We start from the raw sequence: 26616 nt of genomic DNA on the forward strand, positions 1-26616 counted from the left end.
GTCAGATGTACTGATAAACTTTGTTTTGCATTCTATCCCAAAAGATCAGATAGACCACACATAAATGGAATCAAGTCAAACTCGTACAATAGAAAGAGCAATGGAGATATCGCAAGACTTTCTTGTCAGTGCAGTGTAATATGAGTCTAAATACTTCACGTAGAAGAGAGGGTTAGCCTGTTTCTGACCATCTCACACCAGAAATAAAATTAATACCATGCATGGGTATTAACTTTTACCATCAGCTTGTAACATGTGCAAACTTGGCTTCCTGCTTAAAGACAAGGTTTACGAGTCGCTACTGAATGGGCGCTGGACATGCAGGGATATGGGTTGGGTGCAGTCAGATCACAGATGGTCTTGGCATCATGTTTGGTGTAGACGCTGCGGGCCGAAGGGCTTGTTCGTGTGCCATTCTCTTTCATTGTTCCATTCGGTACATCTGACAATGAAACACTCCTGACTCGTGAAACTTGACTAGGTTCTGTGCTCTACGTATCTCTACCTCACTGTAAGCCAGGCTCGCCACAAAGGTGGGAGACACAAGGGGGGGGGGGGGGGGGGGGGGGTTCTGAGAAAGGGTCCTGCCTGAAACGTTGTCTGTTAATCAATCTCCAGAAGGGTCCCGACTCGAAACTCTGTCTGTCAGGCAGCACTACAGAAAGGTCCCACCCCGAAACATCACCTGTCCATTTTTCTCCACAGATGCTGCCTGGCCCATTGGGCTCTTCTGCCGCTGTGGGTTTTGTTAAGCAAGCTGATGCTTGTCCAGAATGTCAGAGAGTGTGGGTAACCCAGATATCTGGGATGTATGTACAAAACTAGGTCTCCCCACCCCATGTGCCTGCTTATGTAAAGCGGCCCATTAAAAGCCCAGGTCCAGCCCTTGAGTCCAGATCTCATTATTATTTTGCAACATAATTTAACTTCATCGCTGCTCAATCACTGCACAAATCCAGCTTTGGCCAACTGGGACAGCAGAGCAGCAATTTATTACATTTATTTTATACACGAATGAAAATTAATTTGGATTAAGGAAGAAATTAAAAGCATCAGCTAATCTGTACCAGGGCCTTAATTTTTCACCTCATCTCACTTTGCACCTAACTGAGTTCTGAATGTTTCCACGGTTCCAGGGACGATGTTGGTGTGAAGTGTTGACTCATTGAACATAATCACCATCTTGTAATGAAACTGTTAATATCGGGATGACAAGAATCATGGTAGTTTTGCCGAGGGCACTGGATCACAGTTAGGTGGAGGTGAGAGGAGCGTAATTACCACAGCTGACAAACGTGGCTGATACTTTGACAACTCCGTTTCCCCCCTTCCCCAGCGACGGATGCATTCAGGCGCGGTGTCACCACGTCGACATGGATATGGCGGGCGTTTGAGGGATTACTGAGGCTCTGTAATACCTCCTGATGGGGCCAAGGTGACAAGGCGCTGCATCATTCCCCCTCTCCTGGCAAAGCAGACTGACTTGCTGTTGATGCATCGAGTCAGCGAAATCAATTAAAATGTAAGCAAACGCTGTTTACATCTCACGCCTTTCCTCACGTATGATGAGCCTTTGAAGGCTCTGGGCCTGTGCTCGCTGGAGTTGAGACGGATGAGGGGGGGATCTCATTGCAACGTTCTGAATAACGAAGGGCCAGGATATAATGGACATGGAATGAGCAGCATCTCTGGAGAGAAGGAATGGGTGACGTTTTGGGTCGAGACCCTTCTTCGGACCCTAGGATCAGAGGGCACAGTCTTAGAATAAAAAGACGTACCGTTAGTATGGAGATGAGGAGGAACTTTGTTATCCAGAGGGTTGTGAATCTGTGGAATTCATTGCCAGAGATGGCTGTGGAGGCTGTTATTGGGTATTTTTAAAATGGAGATTGACAGGTTCGTGATTAATAAGGATTTCAGTCAGAGAGTGGTGAAGGTGTGGAATTCTCTGCCTCAGAAGGCAGTGGAGGCCAGTTCGTTGGATGCTTTCAAGAGAGAGCTGGATAGAGCTCTTAAGGATAGCGGAGTGAGGGGGTATGGGGAGAAGGCAGGAACGGGGTACTGATTGAGAGTGATCAGCCATGATCGCATTGAATGGCGGTGCTGGCTCGAAGGGCTGAATGGCCTACTCCTGCACCTATTGTCTATTGTCTATTGTCTATTGTCTATTGATGTCAAGGCAGGAGAATGGGATTGAAAGGGAAAGATAGATCAGACATGATTCAATGGCAGAGCGGACTCGATGGGTCGAATGGCCTAATTCCGTTCCAATGTTTTATTGATTGGCACCAATCCGTTGCTTACTGTAAAAGTTTACACCACTGCTTACCATTACAAGTTAATCAAGTGTGGCGGTTTTGCACAATGCTACTGATCTAAGTTTTAAACAATACAGCCTGTGCACTGATGAAATCCCAGACATAATCATGTAGCACAGGAACAGGCCCTTCTGCCCAACTCATCCATGTTGACCAAGATGCCCTATCTAAACCAGTCCCACCTGCCTGCCTTTCACCCATATCTCTCTAAACCTTTCCTACCCATTAAACTGCCCATATGGTCTTTAATTGTTGTCTCAACTACCTCAACTACGTCCTCTGGAAGCTCGTTCCATACAGCCTCTGTGTGAAAAAGTTGCTCCTTAGGTTCCTATGAAATCTTTCCCCTCTCACCTTAAACCTATGCCCTCTGGTTCTTGATGCCCCTACCCTGACGCTGTGCATTCCCCCTATCTATTCCCCTCGTGATTTTATACACCTCTCTGCCATCGTTCCTCAGCCTCCTGAGCTCCAAAGAGTAAAGTCCTGGTCTGCCCAAACTCTCCATCTGTGCTCTGACCCTCGATTTCTGGGATCATCCTGGTAAATCATCTCTGCACTGCAAGTTTCCAGCTTAATGTGATCTCTCCTGCAGCGGGGTTTCAAGGTGTACTGCAGGGGTTTGACTGAACGTCATAATTATGTTGCACTGGACCCCAACTTTCACAAACAACAGACAAGGGGCATAACAGCGGCAAGAAGCAAACTGGTAGAAATAATCTCCAGTAGGTTATTATCTGAGACAGTTATGAGGTTTTAAAAGATTTTCATAGTTGTCGCGTTGGAGTTTTGCAAAGTGTCCTGTTTCTTATTACTCTCTCAGAACCTGTTTAACCACAATTCCTGGAGGATTTTAACGGAAAAGTAACAGCATCAAGCTTCCGAAGTTGTGGAGACATCAATGCAGAATGGTTCCAACAGTGCAGAAGGAGGAGGTTTCTTTATTCCACAAGAGTTACAACGAAGAAGCAACCTAATTAAAAGCTAGAGACTCAAGGAACTGCAGATGCTGGAATCCTGAGCAATACACAAAGTGCTGGAGGAACTCAATGGGTCAGGCAGCATCTGTGGAGGGAATGGACAGGTTACATTTTGGGCCGGGACTGAAGAAGGGCTCCGATCTAAAACATCTGGAATTTAGAAGGATGAGAGGAGATCTTATCGAAACGTATAAGATTATTAAGGGGTTGGACACATTAGAGGCAGGAAACATGTTCCCAATGTTGGGGGAGTCCAGAACCAGGGGCCACAGTTTAAGAATAAGGGGTAGGCCATTTAGAACTGAGATGAGGAAAAACTTTTTCAGTCAGAGAGTTGTGAATCTGTGGAATTCTCTGCCTCAGACGGCAGTGGAGGCCAATTCTCTGAATGCATTCAAGAGAGAGCTAGATAGAGCTCTTAAAGATAGCGGAGTCAGGGGGTATGGGGAGAAGGCAGGAACGGGGTACTGATTGAGAATGATCAGCCATGATCACATTGAATGGCGGTGCTGGCTCGAAGGGCGAATGGCCTCCTCCTGCACCTATTGTCTATTGTCTATTGTCTATCTATCCATGTTCTCCACAGACCCGCTGAGTTACTGCTACACTTTGTGTTAAACCTAATTACATGTCAAGTCTTGGTTGTCATTTGCACAATCCGATGCAGCAGTTCATTTTTCAAAAGCAGCCTGTAAGATAAAATGGTTTGAGTTTAAATCAGGTCAATCTGATGCGTTTACAACTTAGCATCATATGTGGCGGATTAAAAAAGGATATGTGAAGATACACTTACAGGCTGCACCTCTAGTGAGTCGGAAATTGGCCAGGCCACTTCACTGCGACCACACTATATTTCTATTTATGTTCAATTGGAATTCACGTGTCATTCCTAATATATTTTCCGAGGAGATTCTCTGCTTTCTCTATAATTTCCTCCGAAAATTTGTCTGCAAATGTGGTAATAGACGCATTTGTAACATCTGAAAGATTCAATTTCCCATTCAATCAAAGTATAGTGCAAATAGCTTTTCCCATTGAATGCAACAATGAGAAGCTATTACTGCACCGTGAGAGATGGGTCGTCTCAGCTGGCTGCTATTAAACTATGCCAAACAGTTTACAACATCTAGAAATTGTTCTGCTTTGCCTGCACTTTGGTACAGTTTTGTTTCTAATTTGTTGACAACATATTGCCTTGTGAATATACAGAGCCCTCCGTAATGTTTGGGACAAAGACCCATCATTTATTTATTTGCCTCTGTGCTCCACAATTTGTGATTGGTAATAGAAAAAAATCACATGTGGTTAAAGTGCACATTGTCAGATTTTAATAAAGGCCATTTTTATACATTTTGGTTTCACCATGTAGAAATTACAGCAGTGTTTATACATAGTCCCCTCCCTTTTCAGGGCACCATAATGTTTGGGACACAGCAACGTCATGTTACAGTATGTAAAGAATGCATATACATAATATCAATAGACAATAGACAATAGGTGCAGGAGTAGGCCATTTGGCCCTTCGAGCCAGCAACGCCATTCAATGTGATCATGGGTGATCATTCTCAATCAGTACCCCGTTCCTGCCTTCTCCCCATACCCCCTGACTCTGCTATCTTTAAGAGCTCTATCTAGCTCTCTCTTGAAAGCATCCAGAGAATTGGCCTCCACTGCCTTCTGAGGCAGAGAATTCCACAGATTCACAACTCTCTGACTGAATAAGTTTTTCCTCATCTCAGTTCTAAATGGCCTACCCCTTATTCTTAAACTGTGGCCCCTGGTTCTGGACTCCCCCAACATTGGGAACATGTTTCCTGCCTCTAATGTGTCCAATCCCATGATAATCTTATGTGTTTCAATAAGATCCCCTCTCATCCTTCTAAATTCTAGTCGCTCCAGTCTTTCAACATATGACAGTCCCACCATTCCGGGAATTAACCTAATGAGCCTATGCTGCACCCCCTCAATAGCAAGAATGTCCTTCCTCAAATTTGGAGACCAAAACTGCACACAGTACTCCAGGTGCGGTCTCACTAGGGCCCTGTACAACTGCAGAAGGACATCTTTGCTCCTATACTCAACTCCTCTTGTCATAAAGGCCAACATGCCATTAGCTTTCTTCACTGCCTGCTGTTCCTTGCACAATGCAGCATAATGCAAATTACATCATTTGTTTTGTTTAAAGTGAATACTTTCTAAAATGCAGCTTATGTTAGATGAAGAAAGAAGGGGATGTGCATGTTACCAATCAGCAGAGGAACCTTTAAGAGTCATGTAGTCATACAACACAGAAACGGGCCTTCAGCCCAATTTGCCATGCCGACCAAGATGCCGACCATCTACTCATCCCATTTGCCTGCATTTGACCCATCTCTCGAAACCTTAGGCAGACACCAAATGCTGGAGTAACTTAGCAGGTCGGGCAGCATCTCGGGAGAGAAGGAATGGGTAACGTTTCGGGTCGAGACCCTTCTTCAGACTGATGTCAGGGGAGGGAGAGTGTCTAGAGAGGGAAAGCAAGGGCTATCTGAAGTTAGAGAAGTCAATGTTCATACCGCTGGGGTGTAAGCTTCCCAAGTGAAATATGAGGTGCTGTTCCTCCAATTTGCGCTGGGCCTCACTCTGACAATGGAGGAGGCCCAGGACAGAAAGGTCAGATTGGGAATAGGAGGGGGAGTTGAAGTGCTGAGCCACCGGGAGATCAGGTAGGTTAAGACGGACTGAGCTGAAGGTAAACCCAAACCTTTCCTATCCATGAACCAGTCCAAATAGTTTTCAAATCTTTTTATTGCTGCAACTACTTCCTCAAATAATTGCTCCTCGGGTTCCTAATAAATTTTTCCTCTCTCACCTTAAACATGACATTTTCTAATAAGGTCATAAGGTCATAAGTGATAGGAGCAGAATTAGGCCATTCGGCCCCTCAAGTCTACTCCGCCATTCAATCATGGCTGATCTATCTCTCCCTCCCAACCCCATTCTCCTGCCTTCTCCCAATTTCTAATACGCAGCATACATTAGATTAATAATTGCATGCCATTCTGGTCATCCCAGTACAGGAAGGATGTGGAGATATTGGAGAGGTTTGCCAGAATACTGCCTGGGTCAGAGGGTGTTAGATATAAGGAGAGTACAGTCATAGAGTCATAGTGATACAGTGTGGAAACAGGCCCTTCGGCCCAACTCGCCCACACCGGCCAACAATGTCCCAGCTACACTTGTCCCACTTGCCTGCGGTTGGTCCATATCCCTCCAAACCTGTCCTATCCATGTACCTGTCCAACTGTTTCTTAAACGATGGGATAGTCCCAGCCTCAACTACCTCCTCTGGCAGCTTGTTCCATACACCCACCACCCTCTGTGTGAAAAAGTTACCCCTTGGATTCCTATTAAATCTTTTCCCCTTCACCTTGAACCTATGCCCTCTGGTCCTCGATTTCCCTACTCTGGGCAAAAGACCCTGTACATCTACCCGATCTATTCCTCTCATGATTTTGTACACCTCTATAAGATCTCCCCTCATCCTCCTGCGCTCCATGGAATAGAGACCCAGCCTACTCAACCTCTCCCTGTAGCTCACACCCTCTAGTCCTGGCAACATCCTCGTAAATCTTTTCTGAACCCTTTCAAGCTTGACAATATCTTTCCTATAACATGGTGCCCAGAACTGGTTAGCCAAACTTGGATTGTTTTCTTTAGAATGCCAGAGATAGAACGATATAAAAATATGAGAGGCAAGGATTGGGCAGACAGTTAGAGCCTTTATCCCCAGGGTAGAAATGTCAAAGACTGGAGGGCACAGGTTCAAGGTGAGAGGGGCAACTTTGAAAGGAGATGTGTGGGGCAAGATATTTTTTTACACCAAGAGTGTTGGGGGCCTGGAACAGGCTGCTGGGAGTGGTGCTGGAGACAGGAATGATAGTGGTGTTTGAGAGACACATGGATATGCAGGGAATGGAGGGATTTGGATCACGTGAATGCAGATACGAGTTGGTTTTAGCATCATGCTTGGCACGGGCATTGTGGGCCGAAGGGCCTGTTCCTGTGCTGTAACGTAGTATGTTCTATGGGTCATGTGCAGGCAGAGGAGATCAGCATGTTTTGGCATCATGTTTGGGACACACATTGTGGGCTGAAGGGCCTGATCCTTTGCTGTGCTATATTGTTCTATGGTAGACACAAAATGTTGGGGTAACTCAGCGGGTCAGGCAGCATCTCTGGAGAGAAGGAATGGGTGATGATTCGGGTCGAGACCCTTCGTCAGTCTGAAGAAGGGTCTCGACCAGAAACGTCACACATTCCTTCTCTCCCGAGATGCTGCCTGTCCCACTGAGTTACCCCAGCATTTTGTGTCTACCTTCGATTTAAAACCAGCATCTGCTGTTTTTTCCTGCTATACTGTTCTATGTCTGATGTTCTATGTTCTGTAAGTGAAAGGAATGGTCATATTCTCAAGCAGTGGAAGAATGATTTGCCTACCGATTCCAGAGGCCAGTCTTGAGCTACATCACTGATAGTGGTGATCGTAACCACTGGAGTGCCCCAGCTACAGCAGTTTCCTCATGCTTCAACAGAAGGGACAAACTGGAGTTCCATTGCAGGCTCATGTCCCATGCTTCTGCAAATGCACATTTGGTTTTAGTTTGTCATGTGTATACCGAGCTACAGTGAAAAGGCTTTTCACTGCTATCCAGTCAATGGTTACAACCGGATTTTAGATGAAGACCTAGTCAGGCCAAGCAATGAATGGATTTACAGTAAACGTAGATGGACACAAAATGCTGGAGTAACTCAGCGGGACAGGCAGCATCTCTGGACAGAAGGAATGGGTGACAAAGGGTCTGAAGTAGATTTAGATTTAGATTTTTTTAGATTTAGAGATACAACGTGGAAACAGGCCCTTCGGCCCACCGGGTCCGCGCCGCCCAGCGATCCCCGCACATTAACACTATCCTACACCCTAGGGACAATTTTTTAATTTGCCCAGCCAATTAACCTACATACCTGTACATCTTTGGAGTGTGGGAGGAAACTGAAGATCTCGGAGAAAACCCACGCAGGTCACGGGGAGAACGTACAAACTCCATACAGACAGCACCCGTAGTCGGGTTCGAACCTGAGTCTCCAGCGCTGCATTCGCTGTAAGGCAGCAACTCTACCGCTGCACCACCGTGCCGTCAAGTAGGGCCTTGACATGAAACGTCACCCATTCCCTCTGTCCAGAGATGCTGCCTGACCTGCTGAGTTACTCCAGCATCTTGTGTCTATCTTTGGCGTAAACCAGTGCCAGCAGATCCATCCTGCAGTGAGCCATATATCCAGGGGGGAACACACATGATCACCTGCCAGTGGGCAAGATGCCAGAGGACTGTCAGTATCAGTGCCATCTACCCCAGTGGCAATGAGCTTGTTTGACAGGCAAGAAAGAGAACAGGAAAATAAGGGATTTGCCTTGTCTTTCAGCTGTCACAGTGTGGAGGTGATTAGTTGCTTGCTGGAGTGTGAGATGATGGGCACCCAAGCTCCCTCTGCACGGGGCTGCTGAACAACGAGCGACACGTTGGCATGAAGAGTCTGCAGCCATGCCCTGCTACAACTGAGCTGCAGTTTAGTGCAGCGCGGTTGGACAGTGGCCAGAGCTGCTGCCTTCATCATCGTCTCCGCGGATTGTCACCTTGTCGCGGTGGAGAAGCTCGTATGGTCCTGAGATCCTGAGAGCGATGCTCCTGGTAGGGTCACCCATGGCGGTAAGGTCGAGGGGGAAGTCCCTGACAACGACCAATCCAACCAAGACCTCAACGGTGGAACAGGCGGCGGGAGGGTGATGGCTGACTTTAGTGGAGCGTCACAATGGCTGGGAAGGCGGATGGATGAAGGCTGCGGCAGAAAAGGGTCCCCGGTCGTCTTGGACTCCACGCCACTGGATCCTGACCCAGATCTGTCAAGGACCGTGTGGTGGCTGTCTGTGCGCCAGTCTCCCCACGTTAAACAAAGTCACGCACAGGCGTCCGACCCTATGGAGAGGACAGTCACACTCGCTTCCAGTGACCGCCGATGATGATGCCTCACAGCGCCAGGGACCCGGGTTTGATCTTGATCTGTACTTTGTTTGTACGTTCTCCCTGTGACCTGCGTGGGGTTTTCTCCGGGTGCTCCAATATCCTCCAACACTCCGAACACGTACATCTTTGTAGGTTTATTGGCTTCGGTAAAGATTGTAAATTGACCATAGTGTGTCGGACAGTGCTAGTGTACGGGGTGATCGCTAGTCTGCGGTACTCGGTGGGCCGAAGGGCCTATTTCTGTGCTGTATCTCAAAACTAAACTAAAGTAAACTAAAGTGAGGTTCACATGCACGGCTGCCTGAGGTGTTTGACCTGCCCTGCACAGCTGATGAGCCAATACTAATGTACGCCTACAGACTTTCTTGATTCGTACGGGTGTCAGAGGTTATAGGGGGAATGGGGTTAAGAGGGGAAGATTTATCAGACATGATTGAATAGCAGAGTGGACAATGGGCCAAATGGCCTAATTCTACTTGTATCACTTATGACCTTAGTTTAGTTTAGTTTAGAGATACAGCGCGGAAACAGGCCCTTCGGCCCACCGGGTCCGCGCCGACCAGCGATCCCCGCACATTAACACTATCCTACACCCACTAGGGACAATATTTACATTTACCAAGCCAATTAACCTACAAACCTGTACGTCTTTGGAGTGTGGAAGGAAACCGGAGATTTCCTCTCAGGTCACGGGGTGAACGTACAAACTCCGTACTGACAGCACCCGTCGTCGGGATCGAACCCGGGTCTCCGGCGCTGCATTCACTGTAAGGCAGCAACTCTACCGCTGAACCACCGTGCCACCACCCTGTGCAGCAGTTTGTACAGCGTAGAGTTCTGCTGCATGGAATGGCATGGTACTGGGGTGGGAGTGCACGATGCCTGTGGAAGGTACAACAATCTCCCCCTGTGAGAATGATCTGTACTGGGCCTTGCACATCGATGCCATCACAGAGAACGCGCAACAACGCCTCTGATCCTTGGAAGATCGACGCGATTCAACGTGTTGTTGAATATCAAACTTCTGCCTTCCTCCTCCCCTCCCATCTACAGGGAACAAGAAGGAAAAGCTTGTGTATGGGACGTGCTGCCAGTGGAGGTAGTCGAGGCTGGGACTATCTCAACATTTAAGAAATGGTTAGGCAGTTACATGGATGGGACGGGTTTGGAGGGATATGGACAAAACGCGGGCAGGTAGTGTAGCTGGGTCATGTTAGCCGGTGTGGGCAAGTTGGGCCGAAGGGCCTGTTTCCACACTGTATCACTCTATGACTCTAAGGGTTCTGTATTTCCGTCTAAGGCTTTGTATTTCCCTTCTTCAGACTGTCCCGAAGGATCCCGTCCTGAAACGTCACCTATCCATGTTCTCCGGAGATGCTGCCTGACCCACTGAGTTACTCCAGCACTCTGTGAAACGTCACCTATCCATGTTCCACAGAGATGCTGCCTGACCCGCTGAGTTACTCCAGTACTCTGGTGTGCATCTTTAGTATAAACCAGCATCAACAGTTCAGTCCTCCACATCAAACTTGTCCAGGTACATTGCGGAGAGCATATTGACTGGTTGGATCATGGTCTTGTGTGGTAATTCAATGCCCAAAGATGAAGGAGGACACAGAGAGTCGTGGACACTGCCCACTCCATCACGGGAACCGGCCTCCCCACCATTGTAGGAATCTACAGGAGGCGCTGCCTCAAAAAAGGCAACCAACATCATCAGAGACCCACACCACCCTGGCCACATTCATACCTCACTCCTACCATCGTGAAGAAGGTACAGGAATCTGAAAACCATGACCTTCAGGTTCAAGAACAGCTTCTTCCCAACAAGCATCAGGCTCTCGAACACTGCACAACACTATCCTCAGCAACTGTGATCTTCCATGGACTGTGCCTTTGGTTGCACGACAGACTTCAATTTTGCAATATTGTGGTCGCATAGCATTACGATTATTGGTTATCGTATTATTGATTATGTATTTGCACTTTATTGCACTAGTTGCCCTGAAAAACAGCAGCAGGTAAGAATTTCATTGTTCCCTGGCCCGAACATATAACAATAAACAGTCTGAAGAAGGGTCTCGACCCGAAACGTCGCCCATTCCTTCTCTCCTGAGATGCTGCCTGACCTGCTGAGTTACTCCAGCATTTTGTGAAAAAATACCTTCGATTTGCACCAGCATCTGCAGTTATTTTCTTACACTGTTGACTCTTGCCTCGTTTGGCATCACCATGGTAGCAGAGGAGATGGAGAGAGGCAGGACACCATGGGAGGGGGTTTGAGGTTCAAAGTGGTGATGGTGGCGGCACGGTGGCGTAGCAGTAGAGCTCCTGCCTTACGTAGCCAGAGACCTGGGTTCGTGGGTTTTCTCCAAGATCTTTGGTTTCCTCCCTCACTCAAAAGACGCACAGGTTTGTAGGTTAATTGGCTTGGTATAAATATATAAATGTTACATTTTCCCTAGTGTGTGTCGGGTAATGTTAATGTGCGGGGATCTCTGGTCGGCGCGGAATCGATGGGCCGAAGGGGCCTGTGTCTCTAAACTAAACTAAAACTAGCAAAAAGCAAAGCAACCTCCTGTTCTCGTGTTGCTTTCTCCAATATAATGACCACATTGTGACCATTAATGCATTTATTTCAAGAGGGCTTGCATACAGAAACAGGGATGTAATGCTGAGGCTCTATAAGGTGTTGGTAAGGACATATTTGGATTATAGTGAACAATTTTGTGCACCATATCTGAGGAAGGATGTGCTGGCTCTGGAGAGGGTCCAGAGGAGGATTACAAGAATGATCTCAGGAATGAGTAGGTTAACCTATGATGAGCGTTAGTTGGCACTGGGCCTGTACTCGCTGGAGTTTAGAAGAATGAGGAGGGGCATCATTGAAACATACAGAATAGTGAAAGGCTTGGATAGAGTGGATGTGGAGAGGATGTTTCCACCAGTGGGAGAGTCTAGGGCTAGAGGTCACAGCCTCAGAATTAAAGGACGTTCTTTTAGGAAGGAGACGAGGAGGAATTTCTTTAGTCAGAAGGTGGTGAATCTGTGGAATTCTTTGTCACAGAAGGCTGTGGAGGCCAAGTCAGTGGATATTTTTAAGGCAGAGATACAGTAGATAGATTCTTGATTAGTACGGGTGTCAGAGACTATGAGGAGAAGGCAGGAGAATGGGGTTAGGAGGGAGAGATAGATCAACCATGATTGATTGGTGGAGTATACTTGATGGGCCGAATGACCTAATTCTACTCCTATTCCATAGGACCTTAAGATTGAATGCATCAGTGACACATGGCTTCACTGGGACTGATGGTAGGACAGAACGGAGTGGATGGCTGGATGTTGTCATGGGATGGAGAGTGATGGGTGAGAATGGAAGTGTCGTCCAGGAAATCACCAATTGAGCATTGCAGTGTGGGGAGAAGATCAGAATTTGTCCAACCGTATAGCAAATACCCTCCAATCCAGGCAATAGACAATAGACAATAGGTGCAGGAGTAGGCCATTCAGCCCTTCGAGCCAGCAGCGCCATTCAATGTGATCATAGCTGATCATTCACAATCAGTACCCCGTTCCTGCCCTCTCCCCATATCCCCTGACTCCGCTATCCTTAAGAGCTCTATCCAGCTCTCTCTTGAATGCATTCAGAGAATTGGCCTCCACTGCCTTCTGAGGCAGAGAATTCCACAGATTCACAACTCTCTGGGTGAAAAAGTTTTTCCTCATCTCCGTTCTAAATGGCCTACCCCTTATTCTTAAACTGTGGCCCCTTGTTCTGGACTCCCCCAACATTGGGAACATGTTTCCTGCCTCTAACGCGTCCAACCCCTTAATAATCTTATATGTTTTGTACTGTAGGTACTGTACAACTACATTGTCTCAAAGATGGAGAGAGACGGTCCAGCGGAGTATGGACTAAACGCAGGGCCATGTGTACAAAATTATCAGAGGAATAGACCAGGTGTACACACAAAGTCTCTTCCCCAGAGGAAAGAAATCGAGAACCAGAGGACATAGGTTTAAGGTGAGGGGGGAAAGATTGAATAGGACCCTGAAGGGTAACGTTTTCACACAGATGGTGGTGGGTACATGGAACAAGCTGCCAGAGGAGGTAGTTGAAGCAGGTACTATCACAACATTTAAGAAGCATTTAGATAGGTTCATGGAGAGGATAGATTTAGAGGGACATGGGTCAAATGCAGGCTGGTGGGACTGTTGTAGATGGGACATGTTGATTGGCGTGGGCAGGTTGAAATGAAGGGCCTCTTTCCACACTGTATCTGTCTATGGTTTTCTGACAGGCAAATGGGACCTGCTCGGATGGGCAACTTGGTCAGCATGGCCGAGTTGGGCTGAAGGGCCTGCTTCCATCCTGTGTGGGTTGAAGAGGTCAGTCGGCAGGGCCGAGGTTCAGCGGTCGGCAGGCGGTCCCAGCTGATCCAACCGCTGTCTGAAGAAAAATGCAGGAAATACAGCCACTCGCTGGCAAAACATTCTGGCCCGAATGTAACGGCAAAATCTCAACGTTAATGGTGGGGGAGATTAAGCAAAGATTTGCGTTACCATAGGGGAGTGATTCGTGGCAACAAATCAACATGACATGAAAGAAAATAATTGACATGCTAACCACCAGAACAGAGAAAAATATCAACCTATTGCAAACGACCCTCAAAAGCAGACCAATAATAAGTTTGGACCGATCTAAATTGCTATGACAACAAAGAAACATCTAAAAAGGCAACAGTGATCAGAGATTTGACAACAAAAAAAACAAGTACAAAGCAGGCGGGAAGTCAAAAGATTATAAATGAAACCATGAAGATGAATCAAATACCTCACGACACAGGCAGGGCATCAACCAGCAGATTAATTCTTCAACCTGCCAATCAAGGTGTTAGATCAGATCTCTCAGGAATGCAATTATTAAACAGGAAACATTAAAGTCGTTCTTTGACTCGTGCGATGGATTGTACTGCAGTTGATCTCAATCTGTAAAAAAAAACAGAGAAATGTTCTGAAGTAACCCAACAATGAGTCTAGAGTCATACAGTCATAGAGTGATACGGTGTGGAAATAGTCCCTTCGGCCCAACATGTCCCAGCTACACTAGTCCCACCTGCCTGCGCTTGGTCCATATCCCTCCAAACCTGTCCTATCCATGTCCATGTATAACTGTTTCTTGAATGATGGGATAGTCCCAGCCTCAACTACCTCCTCTGGCAGCTTGTTCCATACACCCAACGCCCTCTGTGTGAAAAAGTTACCCCTCGGGTTCCTATTAAATCTCTTCCCCTTCACCTTGAACCCGTGTCCTCTGGTCCTCGATTCCCCTACTCTGGGCAAGAGACTCTGTGCACCTACATGATCTTTTCCTCTCATGATTTTGTACAAATCAATTTTTCCCAGGGTCCGATGGTGTCTTTATAATTTTTCAATGTAATTAAATGACAAATTATTACAAAGGAAATCCTAATGAACTCATTAATGTTACGCCACTGTTGTCGAGTCCTTTTATAATTTTATACGCAGGTGGGACTAGTGTAGATGGGCCATGTTTGTCAGCATGGGGAAGTTGAGCTGAAGGGCCTGTTTCCATGCGGTATGACTATATATGACGTATAACATTTATAAAAGGACTGCACAGGCTCAATGCAGGAAAAATGTTCCCAATGTTGGGGGAGTCCAGAACCAAGGGCCACACAGTCTAAGAATAAAGTGGAGGCCATTTAAAACTGAGGTGAGAAAAAACTTTTTCACCCAGAGAGTTGTGTGTTTGTGGAATTCTCTGCCACAGAGGGCAGTGGAGGCCAATTCACTGGATGAGTTTAAAAGAGAGTTAGATGGAACTCTAGGGGCTAGTGGAATCAAGGGATATGGGGAGAAGGCAGGCACGGGTTACTGATTGTGGATGATCAGCCATGATCACAATGAATGGCGGTGCTGGCTCGAAGGGCCAAATGGCCTCCTTCTGCACCTATTTTCTATGTTTCTATGTTTCTATACCCCTCAGGTGGACAACACCAGAATCCCCAGAGACACTCAACTCTGAACTCTATGCCTAAATGAGATCACCAGGTGGACAGGGGGGAGGATTCAAGGATGTTCTCCAACCCCATTGAGGATTTTCATCATCCCTGGCCCTCGACCTCTCAAAGTACAGAAGGAACATTCAGATTGGCATTGAGAGATTTTTTTTAGATTTAGAGATACAGCGTGGAAACAGGCCCTTCGGCCCACCGGGTCCGCGCCGCCCAGCGATCCCCGCACATTAACACTATCCTATTCCCACAGAGGACAATTTTTACATTTACCCAGCCAATTCACCTACAAACCTGTACGTCTTTGGAGTGTGGGAGGAAACCGAAGATCTCGGAGAAAACCCACGCAGGTCACGGGGAGAACGTACAAACTCCGTACAGACAGCACCCGTAGTCGGGATCGAACCTGAGTCTCCGGCGCTGCATTCGCTGTAAGGCAGCAACTCTACCGTTGCGCCACCGTGCCCAGTACACTCCACTGCAGCACACAAACGTGCCATCAGACACTTCAGGACCGCAGGTGGATCCCACCACGGCCTCATCAGTCCCCTCAGAACATAAAGAAATGCAATAGGAGCAAGTCGCCCCAGATCACAAGGGAATGCTTTCCAAGAAAAAGAAGGGGCCACAGCTTTTATTTTGTAGCAATGTGTAGTTGTCACTTTACAGTGGGTCAAACATAGGCAGTCTCTGGGATATCATAAGATCATAAGTGATCAGAGCAGAATTAGGCCATTCGGCCCATCAAGTCTACATCATGGCTGATCTATCTCTCCCTGCTAACTCCATTCTCCTGCCTTCACCACATAACCCCTGAAACCCATACTAATCAAGAGTCTATCTACAGTATCTCTGCCTTAAAAATATCCATGGACTTGGCCTCCACAGCCTTCTGTGGCAAAGAATCCCACAGATTCACCACCCTATCCACCATATGTCAGGGCTCTGTTCCTGACCACTCTCCACAACTTGGTTTCTCAGTAAGTCAGAAACCTCTGTGTTGTCGCATCACCCCACATCGTTTCACTCTACAGTATGTACACTCAAAAACCAGAGGACATACATTTAAGGTGAGGGGGGGGGGGGGGGGGGGAAGATTTAATAGGAACCTGAGGGGTAACTTTTTTTACACAAAGGGTGGTGGGGGCATGGAACGAGCTGCCAGAGGAGGTAGTTGAGGCAGGGACTGTGGCAATGTTTAAGAAACATTTAGACAGGTACATGGATAGGATAGGTTTAGAGGGACATGGGTCAAACACAGGCAGGTAAGTCTAGTGTAGATGGGGAATGTTGGTCGGTGTGGGCAAGTTGGGCTGAAGGATCTGTTTCTACGCTGCATAACTTTACGTTTTTTTCTATAACTCTGTGACTTGCTATAATTCTTTCAATCCATTGAATATTCAACCTGACACGACCCATAATTAAACAAATGGAATAAATACCATCCAGTCTTTAATGACACCACACTACATTTTTATTATCCTTAATACTAATTTCAAAATGCTTTAAGGTAGAGTTGTTGCCTTACAGGGCTTTCAGCGCCGGAGACCCGGGTTTGATCCCGACTACGGGTGCTGTCTGTGCGGAGTTTGCACGTTCTTCCAGTGACTGCATGGGTTTTCTCCAAGATCTTCAGTTTCCTCCCACACTCCAAAGACATGCAGGTTTGTAGGTAAATTGGCTTGGTATAAATGTAAAGTAAATTGTCCCTGATGTGTGTAGGATAGTGTTAATGTGCGGGGACCGCTGGTCGACACGGACTCGGTGGGCCGAAGGGCCTGTTTCCGTGCTGTATCTCTAAACTAAACTAAAAAACTGGACTAATTAACAAACATGTAGAGGAAAATTTGTGTAAAGCAAGATTTCCATAACTCAAAACCCAGGCAGCGTCCATAGAGGTTATGAAATAATGAAGGCAAGCACAATTAATCACTTAACTCACAACTTTGGGCACCGTTTGGAATTGTTACTCTGCACTTCCACTGCAGAATTCCTTGGAGGAATATGCGTTAGAAATACACAAAGTGCTGGAGTAACTCAGCGGGTCAGGCAGCATCTGTGGGGAACATGGATAGGTGACGTTTCACAAAGTGCTGGAGTAACTCAGCGGGTCAGGCAGCATCTGTGGAGAACATGGATAGGTGACGTTTCACAGAGTGCTGGAGTAACTCAGCCGGTCAGGCAGCATCTCTGGAGAACATGGATAGGTGACGTTTCACAGAGTGCTGGAGTAACTCAGCAGGTCAGGCAGCATCTGTGGAGAACATGGATAGGTAACATTTCACAGAGTGCTGGAGTAACTCAGCTGGTCAGGCAGCATCTCTGGATTGAAGGAATGGGTGCCGTTTCGGGTCAAGACCCTTCTTCAGACTGAATCTGAGCGGAGTCTGACTCCAAAGACGTACAGGTATGTAGGTTAATTGGCTGGGTAAATGTAAAAATTGTCCCTAGTGGGTATAGGGTAGTGTTAATGTACGGGGATCGCTGGGCGGCACGGACTTGGAGGGCCGAAAAGGCCTGTTTCCGGCTGTATATATATGATATGATGATGATAAGGGTCTCAACCCAAAACGTCTCCCATTCCTTTTCTCCAGAAATGCTGCCTGTCCCTCTGAGTTACTCCAGCATTTTTCCATCTGCAGTTCCTTCCCGCGACATGCTTCAGAAGTATCCCTGATTGCTGGGCTGTTATCCCTCCTGTTTACTGAGCGTGCTAACCATTGCACATGTGGAGTGGAGCATCTCACTCTGCGTACATAATTTATCTTGAACATACTTCACAGCCGCAGTTATATGCCGTATAATCTTATTTTACAAATCACTACATGGTGAATTTCATCGACTCTGATGCTCCGTGTGCAAGTGTAAGTGAGCATTCGGCTCCCTAGAAAGGAGAACATTATGGATTTGGGCCACGTTTCAATTTGCAACAGCCTTGTCCTTAACATACCCTGACCACCAGACTATTCAAATACATTCTGCTTCAGCCCCAGGGGACTGGTTTCCCTGTTGCTCTCAACAAGCTTCTGGAATGATGCAGGCATAATGTGGACAGCATTGCACCTAGCAGCATTTCGATGTAGCTTCTAAGTGAATTCTAATGGCAGGTAATGCCCTTTAGAATGGATAATTATATCCTGGGTCAACTACACAACACAAAATAAAATATAGATGTGTAACAGAATGAAATACATCAATCAGTATAAAAAATACATTAAAAAGCCATTCTCTCTTCTCTAAAATCACAGTTCTGTTTCCTTTTGTCACTCTGACTCTATACACTGTCATCTTTCGAGATAAGGCCAAGCAACGCTGTTGTTGAATACAGTTGACATGAAGTGACATTAATGCAGCTATTTCATGCTTCCTTTACAAAGGCCGACCATCCCACTGAGTAACAGCATCACCTATTAATGTAATGCACAGGGAAATGTAATCATGCAGGAATTGTTCCGATGTTAACATTTGAGAGCAAGGTTTACCTGATGCGCCCAACGTCAGATAAGAAATAGAGTAAAATTAGTATTTAATGCCCTCTAAATAATATGGACTGACAGCAGCAGACAAAGAATTAAGGTGGTTGAAACCGAAAAGATGTATGAGACACTTAAGAATTTTGGGAAAGGTTGGCTGGAGATCCTGTAAATTTTTCATTAATGCACGATTCTGCGAATGGAGGCTTTTGTCAGCAAGGATGTGTACCAATACAAAAGTTGTTAAAATACATTCATGGAAATCTGTCCTGATGTAACTAATCTGAGCAATGTTGCACTGATGAACACTGATGTGACCCCTTGAAAAGTTGTCTTCTGAATATTTAATGCTAATGTGTTCGCTCCCTGTCATTAATACCAAAGGAACAAATAAAAAGAAAACAAATCTTTCCTCCAAAACTTTTGCCCTTCCACAGTTTTTAACAAAACTCGAATTCTCAAAAAATATTACTGCTTTTAATTCCACTTTTGTTCCCTCGTGCACGCAAGAATAGTTTGTCAGGATAAGCAACCTTTAATTTTCAGCTTTGCATGTCCACTGTTATTTTGCATAGCACATTAGACAATAGGTGCAGGAGGAGGCCATTCGGCCCTTCGAGCCAGCACCGCCATTCAATGTGATCATGGCAGATCATTCTCAATCAGTACCCCGTTCCTGCCTTCTCCCCATACCCCCTGACTCCGCTATCCTTAAGAGCTCTATCAAGCTCTCTCTTGAATGCATTCGGAGAATTGGCCTCCACTGCCTTCTGCGGCAGAGAATTCCACAGATTCACAACTCTCTCTGTATGGAACAGGCCCCTCACTCATCCCACAATGCCTGTGTTGAGCATGATGTTGTTAAACTAATCTCCTTTGCTTGTGCATATTCCATATCCTTCCATTCCCTGTGCCTGGCCAAAAGCCACTTAAATGCCACTTTGGTATCTGCCTCCACCACCACCCCTGGCATCGTGTTCCAGGCACCCACCACCCTCTGAGTACAACAAATTGCTCTGTACATCCCCTTTAAACTTTGCCCCTCTCACCTTAAAGCAATACCATCTTGGAGGGGAAAAAAGGTTCTGACTGTTTACCCTATCTGTGCCTCTCATAACTTTATAAACTTCCAGCAGATCTCCCCTCAACCTCTGGAGTTCCAGAGAAAACAAGCCAATCACAAAAAGGTATGTACACTCATTATTACCTTATTGAAACATATAAGACTATTAAGGGATTGGACACGTTAGAGGCAGGAAACACGTTCCCAATGTTGGGGGAGTCCAGAACCAGGGGCCACAGTTTAAGAATAAGGGGTAGGCCATTTAGAACGGAGATGAGGAAAAACCTTTTCAGTCAGAGAGTTGTAAATCTGTGGAATTCTCTGCCTCAGAAGGCAGTGGAGGCCAATTCTCTGGATGCTTTCAAGAGAGAGCTAGATAGAGCTGTTAAAGATAGCGGAGTCAGGGGGTATGGGGAGAAGGCAGGAACGGGGTACTGATTGAGAATGATCAGCCATGATCATATTGAATGGTGGTGCTGGCTCGAAGGTCTGAATGTCCTACTGCTGCACCTATTGTCTATTGTCTATTGTCTACACTGCCCACTCTATCACGAGTACTGACCTCCCCACCATCGAAGGGATCTACAGGAGGCGCTGCCTCAAAACGGCAGCCAGCATCATCAGAGACCCACACCACCCTGGCCACACTCTCATCTTACCCCTGCCATTGGGATGAAGGTACAGGAGCCCGAACACTGCCACGTCCAGGTTCAGGACCAGCTTCATCCCTACAACCATCAGGCTATTAAATACTGCAAATAGGCTCTGAACTATATAGACGGAGGCATTATTTTTGCACTATTATTGTATATTCATTTGTCTGTTTGTGTTTTTATATATAATATACTGAACTTTTTTTTGCTGTTTATCATGGGTTTTACAGAGTTCTATGCTTACATTTCTGTTCCACTGAGTTACTCCAACATTTTGTGTCTATCTTCAATGTAAAACAGCAACAGCTTCCTACACATGTTTACATATCTGTTGTGTGGCTGCAAGTAAGGATTTAATAGTTCCATTTCAGGTTCCATTTCTTGAGCGGCACGGTGGCGCAGCGGTAGAGTTGCTGCCTTACAGCGAATGCAGCGCTGGAGACCCGGGTTTCATCCCGACTACGGGTGCTGTCTGTACGGAGTTTGTACGTTCTCCCCGTGACCTGCGTGGGTTTTCTCCGAGGTCTTCGGTTTCCTCCCACACTCCAAAAACGTACAACTCCAAAATGTAGGTTAATTGGCTTGGTAAATGTAAAAATGGTTCCTAGTGTGTGTAGGATAGTGTTAATGTGTGAGGATCGCTGGTTCCACTAGACCCTAGAGCTCTATCTAACTTGCTTTTCAATTCATCCAGTGAATTGCCTTCGCTGCCCTCTGTGTCGAGAATTCCACAAATTCACAACTCTCTTTCTTCCCACCTCAGTTTTAAATGGCCTCCCCTTTATTCTTAGACTGTGTCCCCTGGTTCTGGACTCCCCCAACATTGGGAACATTTTTCCTGCATCTAGCCTGTCCGGTCGTTTTATAACTTTATACGTCTGTATAAGATTCCCTCTCATCCTTCTAAACTCCAGTGAATACAAGCCCAGTCTTTCCAATCTTTCCTCGTAATGACAGTCCCGCCATCCCAGGGATTAACCTCGTGAACCTACGCTGCACTGCCTCAATATCAAGGCCGTCCTTCCTCAAATTAGGAGACCAAAACTGCACACAATACTCCAGATATAGTCCTTCCTACTCATCTCCTTCAAGCAGATAGTCTGGGGAATCAGGACTCAACAGAGAACGTGTAAACGAATCTGCATTTTAAAAACTGCGGGACAGTTTGGAAATTCATTCTTTGGGTTCCTGACCTCTGTTTAACCTAACCCCATCCCACCCACGTGAAATTACCTTGAATAAAGAGCATCTTTTCACCAAACAGGGCCAGTCTGACTGATTCGTTAATTATTCGTTCTCATATTAAATCACCTCCTCTAACAAACTCACTTCATGAAACTTCCTTTGTTACTTGCAAAAAAGGTTGGAAATTTATTTTTAAACGGTGACAAAAGGACTAGTTTTGCACAAAGACTTTTTCACTTTTCAATTTAGCAATGAAATTTAGCAATTTAAGGTGAGGGCGGGCAATATTTAATGGGAACCAAAGCGATCTCCCGGGTGCCAAACACTTTAACTCCCCCTCACATTTTCACACGCAAATAGCACCTCATATTTCGCTTGGTCAGCTTACAACCCAGTGGAATGAAATAGATTTCTCTAACTTCAAGTGATCCTGAATCTCCGTCCTTTCCACCACCCGAATCGCTGTACTAGTTTCGCTGTTTGTATCACTCGTTATCACCTTCCACACAGCCAACAATGGGCCATTGTGGGCTCCACCTTTCCTTGATAATCGTTGCTGGCTTTGATTTGTCCTTTTGCTTTGTCCTTTTGATTTGTCATTTGTTCTATGTACCTTGTCATATATCCTAGTTCCCTCTCCCCTGACTCTCAGCCTGAAGAAGGGTCTCAACCTGAAATGTCACCTATTCCTTTTCTTCGGAGATGCTGCCTGACCCGTTGAGTTACTCCAGCACTTTGTGTCGTGGAAACATAGAAACATAGGGAACTGTGCAGGAGTAGGCCATTCGACCCTTCGAGCCAGCATTGCCATTCAATATGATCATGGCTGATCATGTAAAATCAGTACCCCGTTCCTGCTTTCTCCCCATATCCCTCCATTCCTTTAGCCCTAAGTTGTAAGTCTAACTCTCTCTTGGAAACATCCAGTGAATTGGTCTCCACTGCCTTCTGTGGCAAACAATTCCACAGATTCACAACTCTCTGGGTGAAGAAGAATTTCCTTATCTCAGTCCTAGAAGGATGAGAGGAGATCTTATCGAAACTTATAAGATTATTAACGGGTTGGACACGTTAGAGGCAGGAAACATGTTCCCAATGTTGGGGGAGTCCAGAAGAAGAGGCCACAGTTTAAGAATAAGGGGTAGGCCATTTAGAACTGAGATGAGGAAAAACTTTTTCAGTCAGAGAGTTGTGAATCTGTGGAATTCTCTGCCTCAGAAGGCAGTGGAGGCCAATTCTCTCAATACACTCAAGAGAGAGCTAGATAGAGCTCTTAAGGATAGCGGAGTCAGGGGGTATGGGGAGAAGGCAGGAACGGGGTACTGATTGAGAATGATCAGCCATGATCACATTGAATGGTGGTGCTGGCTCGAAGGGCCGAATGGCCTCCTCCTGCACCTATTGTCTAAATGTCTGTCTTCCTCACTAAAACCTGTCAGTTTTAAACTCCTACAAAAGCTCCTGTTTGCATTGAATTTGCACCAGGTTAAAATAAACTTTTATGTAATTGTGTCGATATCTTCCAACTCTCCAAATTGAAAAATACATGATTTCATTGAGAATGAAATTTCAAAAGTGAAATGTTTTGCAAAGCATTAAATAAACTATTGCTCAGGAATGAAAATCGAACTGAAAAATTGGCAAGATATTGTTACAAATCATTTGCTTAAAAAGCAGTTCTCTCCAGACTTGCTGAGTTATTATTGGCTGATCTGTGTTGAACTATCAGACAACCACACTGTTTACTGAGTTTATTTGTATGAGGCGTTCATGGGCCTCCAGTGTTTAAGTGGTCAATAATTTTGAACTGACCCCATGAAACAACTAAAGCAAAATCTACAATCAGAAACATCCAGGCAAGTTCATAAGATCACAAGTGATAGGAGCAGAATTAGGCCATTCAGCCCATCAAGTCTACTCCGCTATTCAATCAGGGCTGATCTATCTCTCCCTCCTAACCCAATTCTTCTGCCTTCTCCCTAAAACCTCTGACACCCGTACTAATCAAGAATATATCTACCTCTGCCTTAAATATATCCCCTGACTTGGCCTCCACAGCCTTCGGTGGCAAAGAATCCCACAGATTCACCACCCTCTGACGAAAGAAATTCCTCCTTATCTCCTTCCTAAAAGACCAGTGCCGACAAACGCTTATCATGTGGTAACCTACTCATTCCTGGGATCATTCTTGTAAACCTCCTCTGGACCCTCTCCAGAGCCAGCACACCCTTCCTCAGAGTGTTGACAACCCTCGTCTCAGCCTGAGGGGAGGTCTCATCCATTGGTTAAAGTGAGAGGAGTCAAAAGAGAAGTTGTTGAGGGTGAGGACGAGAGAGATGGTAGAGGGAATCTGTTTGTGTCTCTGTTGGAGGAAGAAACGGAGGACCGTGAGACCACCCTGGTGGGGGAGGGAGGTTTAGAGGGACCATGGTGAAGATGAGGCATTGGCGGTCTAGAAATGGAAAGTTATTGAAGAGTGGAAGGGCGCGCGGTGTCTCAGATGTTGGTGGGAAGGGGCTGGAAGAGGGGGAGACAGGATGTGTCAATGTATGTGTGAGGCGAGCCAAAATATCGCCTCTCCATGTTCTCCAGAGATGCTGCCTGACCCGCTGAGTTACTCCAGCACTCTGTGAAACGTCACCTATCCATGTTCTCCAGATATGCTGCCTGACCCGCTGAGTTACTCCAGCACTCTGTGAAACGTCACCTATCCATGTTCTCCAGAGATGCTGCCTGACCCCCTGAGTTACTCCAGCACTCTGTGAAACGTCACCTATCCATGTTCTCCAGAGATGCTGCCTGACCCGCTGAGTTACTCCAGCACTGTGAAACGTCACCTATCCATGTTCTCCTGAGATGCTGCCAGATCTGCTGAGTTACTCCAGCACTCTGTGTCCTTCTGTCTGTCATTCTGAGTGAGTTCTGGCCCCAGACCAGTAATAAGGGAAAAATTGGTGCACATAATGACCATTTACACACATCACCCCAAAAGTGATTTTGCTCGTGTCCAGATGCAACAGCACCCACTTCTGGTGGAAGTCCTGGCCGTTATGAGATTGGACCTGGCATCTTGGCATGACTGCTGCTGTCTGGCATCGCTGGCACATCCTCAACATGCATCAGGCTAAACTCCGACCTGTGGAGAGATACTGGAGCCACAATGTGCAGCCAAGCCCCTTGTCTGCAACACTCAGCAAAACAGATGTCACCATCAAGATCAAACTTTGCAAGGATGTAGCAAGATGCTTTTTGCTGTACCTCAGAACACGTGACAATAAACTCAAGTAAACTAAACTGATCCCATTGACTTACAAATTCGAAAGAGAAAATGGCGTTGGATTGGACACACCCTCAAAAAACCTGCCCCAAACATCACCCGGCAAGCCCTGAAATGGAACCCACAAGGAAAAAGGAAAAGAGGTGGCCCCAGGAACAGCTGGAGAAGAGGGGTCCAGGCAGAAATGTCTGGGAGTGGGCTCAACTGGGGAGATCTCAAAAGAACCACCAACAACCGAGTGAGGTGGAGGACATTTGTCAATGGCCTGTGCACATAGTGGAGCAAAGGGCTTAAGAAGAAGAAGAAGAGGAAGAAGAAGAAGAAGAAACTAAACTGAACTAAGCAGGATATAGGTTGGCCTCTCTCTCTCTCTCTCTCTCTCTCTCTCTCTCTCTCTCTCTCTCTCTCTCTCTCTCTCTCTCTCTCTCTCTCTCTTCCCTCTCCCTCTCTCTCCCTCCCTCTCCCCCTCTCCCTCTCCCTCTCCCTCTCTCCCTCTCCCTCTCCCTCCCTCTCCCTCTCTCTCTCTCTCTCTCTCTCTCTCCCTCTGCATCTTGTTCTATTTTGCTTGTCTCCCTCTCCCTCTCTCTTTCTCTCTCTCTATCCCTCTCTCTCCCTTTCTCTCTCTCTTTTTCTCTCTCCCTCTCTCTCTCCCTCTCTCTCTCCCTCCCTCTCTCTCTCCCTCCCTCTCTCTCCCTCCCTCTCTCCCTCTCTCTCCCTTTCTCCCCTCTCTCTCTCTTTCCCTCTCCCTCTCTCTCCCTCCCTCTCTCTCCCTCCCTCTCTCCCTCTCTCTCCCTTTCTCCCCTCTCTCTCTCTCTCCCTCATCTCTCACATCTAAATCGTTCCCTTCCTTCATTAAAGGGGCCATGTATAATTTCCCTCCTGTCAATCTCTCTCTGGGAGAGTGAAAACACCATTTAATTACAGGTTGCAAACATAATGATGTTTGTTTGTTTATTTAATTTTACTCCTATGCAATGATTTAGAGGCATCATATTATAGTTAATTTCATTTCAGCAGACTGTTTTACAAATTAAAGCATTGAAAGAGGATATCACTGTACCTGCCCCATGGCTGCACTCGGCTAATCTATCACCATCACACATACTCCGTTTATTTGTGGGCGTGCTTCCTTCACAACTGTAAATAAAAACTCTGTTTGAAATATTCAACCATGAGGATGTTGCCTGGACTAGAGGGTGTGAGCTACAGGGAGAGGTTGAGCAGGCTGGGACTCTATTCCATGGAGCGCAGGAGGATGAGGGGAGATCTTATAGAGGTGTAGAAAATCATGAGAGGAATAGATCGGGTAGATGCCCAGAGTCCTTTACCCAGAGTAGGGGAATCGAGGACCAGAGGACATAGGTTCAAGGTGAAGGGGCAAAAGATTTTATAGGAATCTGAGGGGTAACGTAAAGGGTGGTGGGTGTATGGAACAAGCTGCCAGAGGAGGTAGTTATAGCAGGGACTGTCCCAATGATTAAGAAACAGTTGGACAGGTACATGGATAGGACAGGTTTGGAGGGATATGGACCAAGCGCAGGCAAGTGGGACATGTGTAGCTGGGACA

The sequence above is a fragment of the Rhinoraja longicauda genome, chromosome 18 (genome assembly GCF_053455715.1).
Source record: "Rhinoraja longicauda isolate Sanriku21f chromosome 18, sRhiLon1.1, whole genome shotgun sequence".
NCBI classification, from domain to species: domain Eukaryota; kingdom Metazoa; phylum Chordata; class Chondrichthyes; order Rajiformes; family Arhynchobatidae; genus Rhinoraja; species Rhinoraja longicauda.